Consider the following 11,245-nt stretch of genomic DNA (forward strand, 5'->3'; position numbering starts at 1 on the left):
AACTTCTTTCGCACCGTACGTAACCAAACGTGCTAATCGGAGGTGCGGGGGGAAGCTACGTGGGTGGGTGGGTGAGTGGATGAATCGAGTGGGTGAGTGGTGGTGGTTGGTGGTGATGGATGAGACGAAACGGTCCTTGCCTGGTACTCACTGAACCCTCACCACGGGTGACGGAGGAATAAATGAGGGGGGGGGGGGTGAAGCGAGAGGGGGGTACAGTAACCATGGTAACGGTAGTAGTAGTAGCGACAGAAGAGTAACACGGAAGAGGCGATGGCACAATGCCGCGCGTGTCATCGATCGGGTCGTCACAAATGACGCTCCGTGCATCGAAAATCGTCGAGACGACGCCGCCGTGTGGCCGGCTCTCGGGGGACGCTGCCAGGGGGCCAGCGAAGCCTCTGGCGCCGATCCTCTGCGTGGCCCCCCGTGGCCCCCCGTGGCCTCTCGCGCCCTCCGCCAACGCGGCCCGGAAGATGTTGTCGAGTCGCCGGTTGCGGTCGGGGCTTGGTTGCGAAACAAATAGGCACGCTCGCAGCAGCGGCAGTAGCTTGCAGCAGCATCAGCAGTACCAGCAGCAACAAAATCAGCAGCATCAGCAGCATCAGCAGTAGCAGCAGCAGCAGCAACATCAGCAGCAGCCAGCAGCAACAGCATCAGCAGTAGCAGCAGTAGTAGCAGCAGCAACAACATCAGCAGCATCAGCAGTCGTAGCAGCAGCATCAGCAACATCAGCAGCATCAGCAACAGCAACATCAGCAGCATCAGCAGCAGTAGCAGCAGCAACAACATCAGCAGAATCAGCAGTAGTAGCAGCAGCAGCAGCAGCAACATCAGCAGCATCAGCAGTAGTAGCAGCAAAAGAAGCAGCAGCAGAAATAGCAGCAGCAGTAGAAGCAGCAGTAATAGCAGCAGTAGCAGTAGAAGCATCAGCAGTAATAGCAACAATAGATTGCTGCAGTAGTAATATAGTAGCAGTAGCAGAAGAAGCAGTAGTAATAGCAGCAGCAGTAGAAGCATCAGCAGCAGTAGAAGCATCAGCAGCAGTAGAAGCATCAGCAGCAGTAGAAGCAGCAGTAGCAGCAGAAGCATCAGCAGCAGTAGAAGCATCAGCAGCAGTAGAAGCATCATCAGCAGCAGTAGAAGCATCAGCAGCAGTAGAAGCATCATCAGCAGCAGTAGAAGCATTAGCAGCAGTAGAAGCATCAGCAGCAGTAGAAGCATCAGCAGCAGTAGAAGCATCAGCAGCAGTAGAAGCAGCAGTAGCAGCAGGGGCCGCAGGTCGCTGTTCATTTCGGAGTCGTTTCCTGCTGGGGTTAAACCCCCACGCGTCCACTCAGCCTCAAACGAGTTCCCGGTGCGGTGTGTAGTAAACATCGCCACTGGAGAGACAAAGGCGGCCGGGCGTGGTGCTGGCCACCCACCTCATTCGTGTGCCGTGCCGGCCTTTATAGGTGCAACTCGCTAACAGCACTTGCCCCTACAGTCTGTTAATGCTACACGGGGGAGGGAGGGGGTATTTGTTATTGTCGTGTGGAAATAATACAAAGCCAGGGAGTGTTTTATTTTTTTCCAACGTGGTCATGAGGACCCCCAATGAATCACCGTCGCCTCTCGTCGTCCCCCCCCCGACACCCATTTCGACCATTGCGATGTTTTTACGGAGTTGACCCGCGAGCCGTGCTGGCTGCTGATGCTACTGCTGCTGCTACTGCTGCTGATGATCATGTTGTTTGGTGGTGGTTGTGGTGGTGCATTATAAGATGTCCGCATAAGCTCTCATTTTTATTGTAAGCTACACGAACTCTCTTTCTCTCTCTCTCTGCTGAAGCCCTCTCGTTATGGAAATCCAGACTTCGACATTTAGAGCCTGAACAGCAACATCAGAATATTTATTTATACTGGAAGAATCCGATGAGCTATTAAGCAATTTTTTCACAGACGTCCAGAAGTTTTCACAGATATTGCTGCCGCTATCATAAGTAAGACGATGACGTGGAAGAGTAGGCCAAATACAACACTAGAGTTCGCTCCAGTGGGGAGAAGTCTCTTCTGTTTGCAGGGGCCTAAGCAAGCTATTGCAAGGCCGCGCCTTTAACGGGAGCAAGAGCAGAGCCTCACCATCCTGGCGAATTGCCCGATGATGCTGGATGCAATTACGAGCGAAACGTCACAGTACTACTCAAAAATTGTAAATGTTGTGGATTCACGCTTCAACACACCGGTGGGCTAAAGCAGTGAACTATTTGTCTTTTGTCAACGTGACACTTTTTTGCTGATTGGCCGTGTCGGGTGGTGGAGGGTTACGACACATTTATAAATAACGCGATCTAACCCAAAAACGTTGATTATGAATAATATTGGTCGCGAAAGCCTCCCACGTGTTGAACTGTCTTCTTTATTTATTTATTTATGTGTCGTCCGAATGCGCGAGTCAACAACGAGTCGAGTGCGACCGTTGCCGATGTCTCAATGCTGGCCAAGCCGCGCGATCCGGCTGAGATGATGTCAGTCGTGCTGGGGGGTGGTGAGTGGTGGTGGTGGTGGGTGGTGGTGAGTGGTGGTGGGTAGATGGTGGTGGATGGGTGGTGAGTGGTGGTCAGTCGTGGTGGGTGGGTGGTTGGTGGTGGTGAGTAGTAGGTGGTGAGTGGTGGTGAGTGGTAGTGGGTGGTGGTTAGTCGTGGTGAGATTTGAACATGTGTACGCGTGCGTGTGCATTATCAATGCTATATCCACGCGCTCACTTAATCTACTATACACGTAGTGCACTCACGTACTCTCAAAAACACACCCACAGGCACAATAATACGCACGTGCATTTTAATTTACATACACAGACACATATCCCCCGTATAGCTTTAGTAGACTGTTGGGGCAAGTGCTGTTTATCGAGCACCTATGGAGGCTGGCACGGCACACAAGGCCAGCATCACGCCCGACCGCCTTTGTCTCCCCAGTGACGATGTTTACACAACGCACCGGGTACTCATTTGTGGCTGAGTCGACCTAGGGGAGGCCCAGAACCGGTTCAGATAATCGTCACCGGTGTCGGCCGTGAGCGGGAATCGAACTCGGGTAGCCAGGTTCGTAGCGCAGTGCGCTAACCGCGACACCACCGCTCTGTATCCACACGCACACACACGCGTGTTCATACACACGTTACCCACACACACGCACACACAAAGACACACGCACACACACCAACATGCGATAACATACGGATCGTACACGCGAACAAAAAAAACAAAGGCAAAGATAAGCCGCTATAGCCCACCAAGACTGTTGGAGCAAGTTCCGTGAACACAATTGCTGGTCACACACACACTGACACACACACACAATGACACAGACACACACACGCAGGCACATGCGCACGGACACACTGGCAGCTGTTGCTACCATCAGCTCTAAAGTTTGGGTTCAGGAGGTAGGGTTAGGGTCAGGAGAGTGACGTCTTGAGTAAACAGGGCTACTGATAATGAACGTTTAAGTGACACAAAGACGCCCCGTGTAGCTTTAGCAAACTGTTGGGGCAAGTGCTGTTCGCGAGCACTTTTTGAAGGCCGGCACGGCAAACGAGGGGGTGGGTGGCCAGCACCACGCCCGGCCGCCTTTGTCTCCCCAGTGACGATGTTTACACATCGCACCAGGTACTCATTTGAGGCTGAGTCGACATAGGGGAGGCCCAGAACCGGTGCAGACAATCGTCACCGGTGTTTGGCCGTGAGCGGGAATCGAACTCGGGTTCATAGCGCAGCGCGCTAACCGCTGCACCACCGCTCTGTATACACACAAACACACGGGCGCACGTTCATTATACACGCGCTCGTCATCAAATCGCCACGAATATTTATCCGTGGGGCCGCAAATCGAACCAGCAGCTCGCTGCAAGGGTGACCTGCCGGGCACATCGGCCTCGCCCTTTGCACCGAGCACCCCACCGATCGAGCCGTTCAAAATCAAACACGTGCCGACGACGTGCCGGAAGTCGTCCGTCAGGCAAAACCTCGCCGCACAGGCCGCTGCCACGCGGGCCCCAAGCGCCGAGCCAATGGGGTGCGAGCACGGCGGTTGAACGTTCCCACGTTCTCATCACGTGACTCGAAACGATCTCGAGGACTCATTTGAAACGTGATTGTATCGATGGCTTCGCTGTCAATCCGTACGGCTTAACCACCGCATTCTGTGTACAGGGAAGTTGAGTTTTCAGGTTCATATGGCGTATAGCCGTTTTAATACGGGCAAAAATAAATAAATGTGTTTGTGTCTATTTGTTTGTGGTTTCCCTTGTGATGGGACTCTGTAGGAGATCAGTGCTGCCTACCTTATTACAGACCAATTCTGACCTTATTGGTCACCCCGTGCCACTTACAAATCTCAACGTTCATCCTACAAAGTCCCATCACAAGGGAGAAACACAAACAAATAGACAACACATTTGTGTTGTTGTCCGTATTGAAACGGCTGTACGCCGTATGGACTTGAAAGATCAATTTCCCTGCACAAGAATTCGGGTAAACCGTATGGGTTGACGGCATCGTGTTATTGATTGTGCACCACTGCTAACATAGTAGCAGCAGTAGCAGCATCGCCACCAGATCCTTTGTCTAGTAACGAAGTCAGCTTGTTATTTGGGTCTTTCGGTAAAGTCACGTAGAAATTAACAAAAAAACTAAAAAAACTACACAAGCGTTCGTTGCGATCGAAACGTCGTTGTTTGTTTTTTTTTATAATGTTTAGTTATTTCCTTTGAACCTATCTACGTGGCTTTACCGAAAGACCCAAAGAATGTGAATTCCTGCAGTCACGAAAGCTTGAAGTCAGGATTGAAGTCAGCTTGGTCTGGCTCCTGAGTGGTCACGTGACGAGTTCCAGTCCTGACTACGCTCCAATGACGCAAGTTCCTCCTCCTCCACCACCACCGTCATCGTCTTAACCAGCCGAACAATAAAGCATAATTCATTATTAAACGTGTTTGTCGTTTATTTTTAGTTTATTAACAATAGTGACTTGCTTATAACGTTTCTCGATTTTTCACTCCCGTCATTTATACTCTTTGGTTCTTTCGGTAAAGTCACGTAGCTATAAAATAAAATACATCACGACGCTTCGGGCGCAACACAAGCGTCCGTCATCATGTCGTGTATTTGCACTCTTTGCTGTTGCAACTCGCTGACCCGCCCACGCTGGACATATGTGAAGAAAAAGAAGAGTTTCATAGCTCATCGGATTCCTCCTGCAGCCTAAATCAAGATTCTGATTCTGAGTTTGTTTTTGGTGACTGGGCCGAGACCACGTCTACTCGCTACACGCGCTAACCCAGTTTAATCGCAGCTCATCGGAGTCCGCATGCAGTCTAAATCAAGATTCTCATTCTGATCACCATCATCAGCAGCAGCAGCAGCATCTTTATCAGCAGCATTGTCGTGATAATCACATCACATTGTTATCGTCCGCACCTCCGAGTAGCACGGTTGGCTACGTACGGTGCGAAAGAGGTTCAACATAATACACACGTCAGCAGCATCATCATCAACACCGATATCATTGTCCGCACCCACAACAAAGACCGTCAATCATCAACAGCACCGCCTGATATCATTATCAGCACCCACAACAAAGGCCGTCAATCATCAACAGCACCACCTGATATCATTATCAGCACCCACAGCAAAGCTCGGCATCATCAGCAACAGCATCCCTATCATCAGCGACTCCACCACCATCAACGACCGCAGCAGGAGCAGCAGCAGCAGCCCAACCACACATCATCATCATCAAGTCTCTGATGAGTAACGAGTGGCTGGCGTTTGTCGAGGGGTGGTTGGATCCGTGGCCCGAGGCACGTCGCCTCGTGCGCAGGGACGGGCTGGCTTCTCGTTTATTAAAATCATTACGGGCCACAGGAACGCATGACACGCTGCTCTGTGTACTCTTTAATCAGCACCACGCGTCATTTGTGTTACATCACGCTGCCGAGCGGCGTGGTGAAGTATGGTGAAACACTCGCCGCTCATCGGGGACAGCTCACGATGCCCCCCATGAGCTGATGATGCCGTCTGATGTTTATGCTCCTGATGACGATGGGTGACTGGAGTTCTACTGATGACGATGATGATGATGATGGTGATTTTAACGTTCTGAACCGCCCCTACTGCGGACGTCTGTAAAACAAAATAGCTTCACAGCTCATCGGATTCCTCCAGTCTAAATACATCTTCTGATCCAGATAATTATGGTGCTGTTGCTGCTGTTGTTGCGTCCTCCGTGCCTAACACGGCGTGGTGGAGGCCTTCACCCGGCAGTTGATTTACACAAGAGCTGTTATTCCCAACTCTGATCCACTACATGATTTCTGTAGCCCCTCTATGTGTGTGCAATCAAGGGACATTGCCCGAAACGTTGCCCGTTTCTCTACATTTCATATGAAGGCCGCACTGTAGTTGACACGGAACCTGTTGAGTGATCTGGAATCTTTCGATTTAAAGCTTTAGTGACTGCAGGGATTCATCTTCTTGGTTCTTTCGGTAAAGTCACGTAGAATGAAAATAATAATATAATAAAAATAAAACATAATGAAATAATTCTCACGACGTTTCGACAGACCTGTTCTCCACCTGAAGACGGCTGCTTGCGTTGTGGCCGAAACGTCGTGAGAATTATTTTATTATGTTTTATTTTTATTATTTTATTATTTTCCTTCTACGTGACTTTACCGAAAGAACAAAGAAGATTATCTGGAATCGTCTCATATCGCTGTTTTCCGCCCTCCATAATACGCGTATTGTTTTGGGGTTATATCGCGTCAATATACATGTGTCGTTAAACCCGCCACCACCCGACACAGCCAACGAGTAAGCTTTGTCACGTGAACAGAACGTGCCAATTCGTCACTAGTACAGCACAGAGGTCGCAAACGGGTTTTGATTCCTTACTCGTACCCGGCTGCACCAGGGTCGCAAATGGGTACCCGTACCCTACCCTACCCGAAATGAGTGACAAACGGTGACTCACCAGTGACTCACGGCCTACCCGTACCCGGCCGCACCAGGGTCGCAAACGGCTACCCGTACCCGGCCGGGTAGCCGGGTATCGGGTAGGGTACGGGTATCGGGTACCCGGTTGCGACCTCTGGTACAGCACCACCGCTTGTGTGTTGGACAGCAAATCCACAACAATCCACAAGGCGAAAGCCGACGTGTTAAACTTCTACCCTCCCGCTCCTCTCGGCCACGTGTCAACTTCTCTTCCAACGTCTCAACCTCCCCACCGAGCCCCCAGGCACTTTCCGCCTGCCTCGCTAACCCCCCTCTGCTCCACCCCACGTGTCTACCTCTCACTCAACATCTCCCTCCCTCCGTCACACATCAGATATCCACTCCTCACCCACCACGACGACTCCGACATCCCACTCTTTCCTCCTGACCCAGATCTCGACTCCTCTCCACCACACGTCTCTTCTCCAGCCTCTCGCGATCTCCATCCCTACCGCCACTGCCCTACCCCCCATGTCTGCTCCCAGACCTCCCGTCTCCCCCTCCAGCCGACATCTCCCCCCTCCATTCTCCACTCTTCTCTCCCTGCGCTCCCCCCGCCCCTCTCAGATCTCCCTCCTCATCCCTCCCCTCCTTGTTCGACCAGATCTCCCTCCCCCTCCGCCCGGTCTCGTAAACAACTTTCTCGACCGCAAGCCTCTGCCAACTCCTCCCCGCTCTCCCTCTCTGTGTTCATCTGCCCTGCTCTCCCCCCATCTCTCTGTGTTAGTCTCTCCATCTCTCTCCTCTCTTGTATTTCGCATTTTCAAATCGGAATCGCCCCCAGTGCTGTTGCTGCTGGCGGCAATAAAAGTTGTTTACAAATCAAAAGTCTGTGTGAGTGTCTCCATCTGTCCCCTCTCGCTGTAGCTATCCCCCCCCACCTCCGTTACTCTCTCCGTTACTCTCTCCCTCTGTGTTAATATCGTTACAATTTCCAGTCCCCCCCTCTCTCCGTTACTCTCTCTGCTACTCTCTCTGTTACTCTCTCTTGTTCTCCCCTCTGTGTTTGTTTCTGCAGCTCCCCCTCCCTCTATATTCTCTTGATGTCCGCCCTTTTGTCAAATCCACCGCTGGATAAAGGCCTCCCCACATCGTGTCGGTGCGAGGGGGTTGTTTTTTCCCCCTTCTTCTAACCATACTTCACCGCGCTGGTCAATCAGTGCGGATTGGCGACCAGGGATGGAGGTGAGCAGGGAGTTGGTGGTCTACAGGAGCCGTTCAGACATCGCTGGCCGCTGGCGTGAGTCGTGGCTGGGAACACGAAACGCAACTCCGTCCGTCTCGTAGCGCAGTGTGAACGCATCACCGCCCCATCTCCCTTCTCGCTCTCTGTCTCTCTCGCTGTCGCCGCTCTCCGCTATCCCACAATCGCATCTCCAGACCCTCTCTTGAACAAGACAATGACAACCACCGATTCAAAAGATCAACAACCACAGCCGCACAGCCACCACCCGCTCACCCCCACCGCCACTGACCCCCACCACCACCACCACCAACTCCCACCACCCATTCACCCCCACCACCACCAGCAACCCCCACCCACTCACCCCCACCACCAACTCACCCCCACCACCCACTCACCCCCACCAGCAACCCCCACCCACTCACCCCCACCACCCACTCACCCCCACCACCAACTCACCCCCACCACCCACTCACCCCCACCATCCACACCCCCACCACCCACCAACCCCCACCACACTTTCACCCACCCCCACCACCCACTCCCCCCACTATCCACACCCCCACCACCCACCCACTCACCCCACCCACCCCCCACACACCCCCAACGACCACCACACCCAAGTTCGCGTCTCAGCCCAGGTCACGTAAACAACCTCCACTGCATCGATTGAAAGCGAACAGAGACAAAGGCGGCCGGGTGGGTGAGGGGAGGGGTGAGTGGGGAGGAGGGGGGGGCGTCACAATCGTAATCGGTATCATTAAAATCGTAAACAGCAGCCAATAACCACAGTGATTACAACAGCTGCAACAACAACAACAACCAATACATGCATCGTTGCAACAACCACGACAGCAACCACCAACAACAACCACAACAACAACCGCCAACGCAATACAACCAACACCACAGTAGGCAATACAATGCAATGACAACAACCACCACAACAATACAATGTTTATCCCAGCCACGAACAACCAACTCATACACCCATAAACACCTTGACTACAACAAAGACAGAGATCCCCCGTATAGCCTTTAACGGACTGTTGGGGCAAGTGCTGTTAGCGAGCACCTATGAAGGCCGGCACGGCACACGAGGGGGTGGGTGGCCAGCACCACGCCCGGCCGCCTTTGTCTCCCCAGTGACGATGTTTACACAGCGCATGTGTTTACGCACCGGACCAGGCCACTCATTCGACCCAGCACCGGTTCAGATAATCGTCACTGGCGTTGGCCGTGAGCGGGAATCGAACTCGGATGGCCGGGTTCGTAGCGCAGCACGAACCACTCCACTCCCACCACAGCTCCTCACAATCCCATCTCGAGGCTCGTCACGTACTCCGCCAAGTCCGTGTGCTTTAGTAACGTTGTGCAAATACAAATGTAGCCCATCAGCAAGAATAAAGTAACGTGTGTGTGTTCCCCACGCGGTGTGTGGTGGTGTGGTGATGGCACACCACCGATGGTTTGTGAGTGCATTGCACGGTGTGTGCACGTGTGTGTGCACGTGTGTGTACGTGTGTGTGTGTGCACGTGTGTGTGTGTGTGCACACGCCTTTGTGTGCATGCAAGTGTGTAAATGGCTCGCTGACAGCACTTGTCCCAACAGTATGTTTGGGCTATACGGGACCACTTTGTCTTTGTGCAGGCGAGTGTGTCAGTGCGTGTGCACATGGCGTGCGTGCGCGTGTGTGCGCGTGTGTAAGTGCCTTAGATGCAATTTCGCTGCTGTGCACTAATGAGTAGTGCGTGTGTCAATGTGCACGCACATGTAGTGTGCATACTCCGGCTTGCGTGCGTTCCGTGCATTGTGCATGTGTGTGTGCAGTATATGTGTACACACGCAGGCGTGTGTCTGCACCGCGTTAAGAATTCTATTCGCGCACGCACAGAGACAACACGGACGCGCAGACACACAAAGGAGACACAGACGACACACACGGACATGAGCACTGGGACTCACGTTCGCCTTGATTGCCGGGTCACGGTGCCGGCCTGAGACGGGGACTGCCCACTCAGCTCCTCGCTCCAAGCCGCACGTCAGTCCGTGCGAGGTGACTGGCGCTCTTAAAGGCGGAGAGACCCCCCCCTCGCTCTCTCCTCCCTCTCCCTTCCTGCCTGTCCGTGTTGTGTCACTCTCCCTCCCCTCCCTCCCTCCCCTCCCTCCCTCTCTCTCGCCAAAGCTCTGACTGTAATTTACTGGCTCCGGCTTTAAAGCGAGCTGAACTCCATCACTCCAAACTCTCCAATCACTCAGTGCGCTCTCTTCCATCACTCTCATATCTCGCACAACTCTCTCCCTTCCCATCACTCCCTCCCATCATTCTCTCCCTCTCTCACATCACTGCCTCCCATCATTCTCTCCCTCCCTTCCCATCACTGCCTCCCATAATTCTCTCCCTCCCTTCCCATCACTGCCTCCCATCATTCTCTCCCTCTCTCACATCACTCCCTCCCATCATTCTCTCCCTCTCTCACATCACTTCCTCCCATCATTCTCTCACTCTCTCACATCACTGCCTCCCATCATTCTCTCACTCTCTCACATCACTGCCTCCCATCATTCTCTCACTCTCTCACATCACTGCCTCCCATCATTCTCTCACTCTCTCACATCACTGCCTCCCATCATTCTCTCACTCTCTCACATCACTGCCTCACATCACTTCGATCTTCTCCCATCAAACTCTACCGTCACTTGGACCTTCTCCCATCAAACTCTGCCATCACTTGTATCACTCCTTCGTTCACTCTCTCCATCACATTCCATCCTGCACATCCATCCCATCACTCACTCCACCCATCACTCCCATCACTCGCCACACCCATCCCTCCCATCACTCCCTCCACGCTGATCTCTTCAACCAATCAACATCCCCGTGTCACCTTTTCCTCTTCACAGCCAGACGCGCTGTCATCTATTCACGCTCACGCCATACCAGATTGGAGGATGTACCTCGACACCATCGCCAACTCTGTGTTCATCCTGAAACTAGAGGTCGCCACGATTCTGAAAATATTC

General features: G+C 52.7%; 1 protein-coding gene across 3 annotated transcripts in view; it reads right to left on the bottom strand.

Annotated features, from left to right (window-relative positions):
- The window catches only part of LOC144727378 (atypical kinase COQ8B, mitochondrial-like), a 44,682-nt gene extending 34,407 nt beyond the window's left edge, over positions 1 to 10,275 (bottom strand). For all 3 annotated transcript variants that reach the window (XM_078606150.1, XM_078606151.1, XM_078606149.1), the window contains exon 1: positions 10,187 to 10,275. The gene's annotated coding sequence lies outside the window, so the exon portion shown is untranslated. The remainder of the gene's footprint in view (positions 1 to 10,186) is intronic.
- Between the last annotated feature and the right edge of the window lie 970 nt (positions 10,276 to 11,245).

The sequence above is a fragment of the Lampetra planeri genome, chromosome 25 (genome assembly GCF_965212315.1).
Source record: "Lampetra planeri chromosome 25, kcLamPlan1.2.h2, whole genome shotgun sequence".
NCBI classification, from domain to species: Eukaryota; Metazoa; Chordata; class Hyperoartia; order Petromyzontiformes; family Petromyzontidae; genus Lampetra; species Lampetra planeri.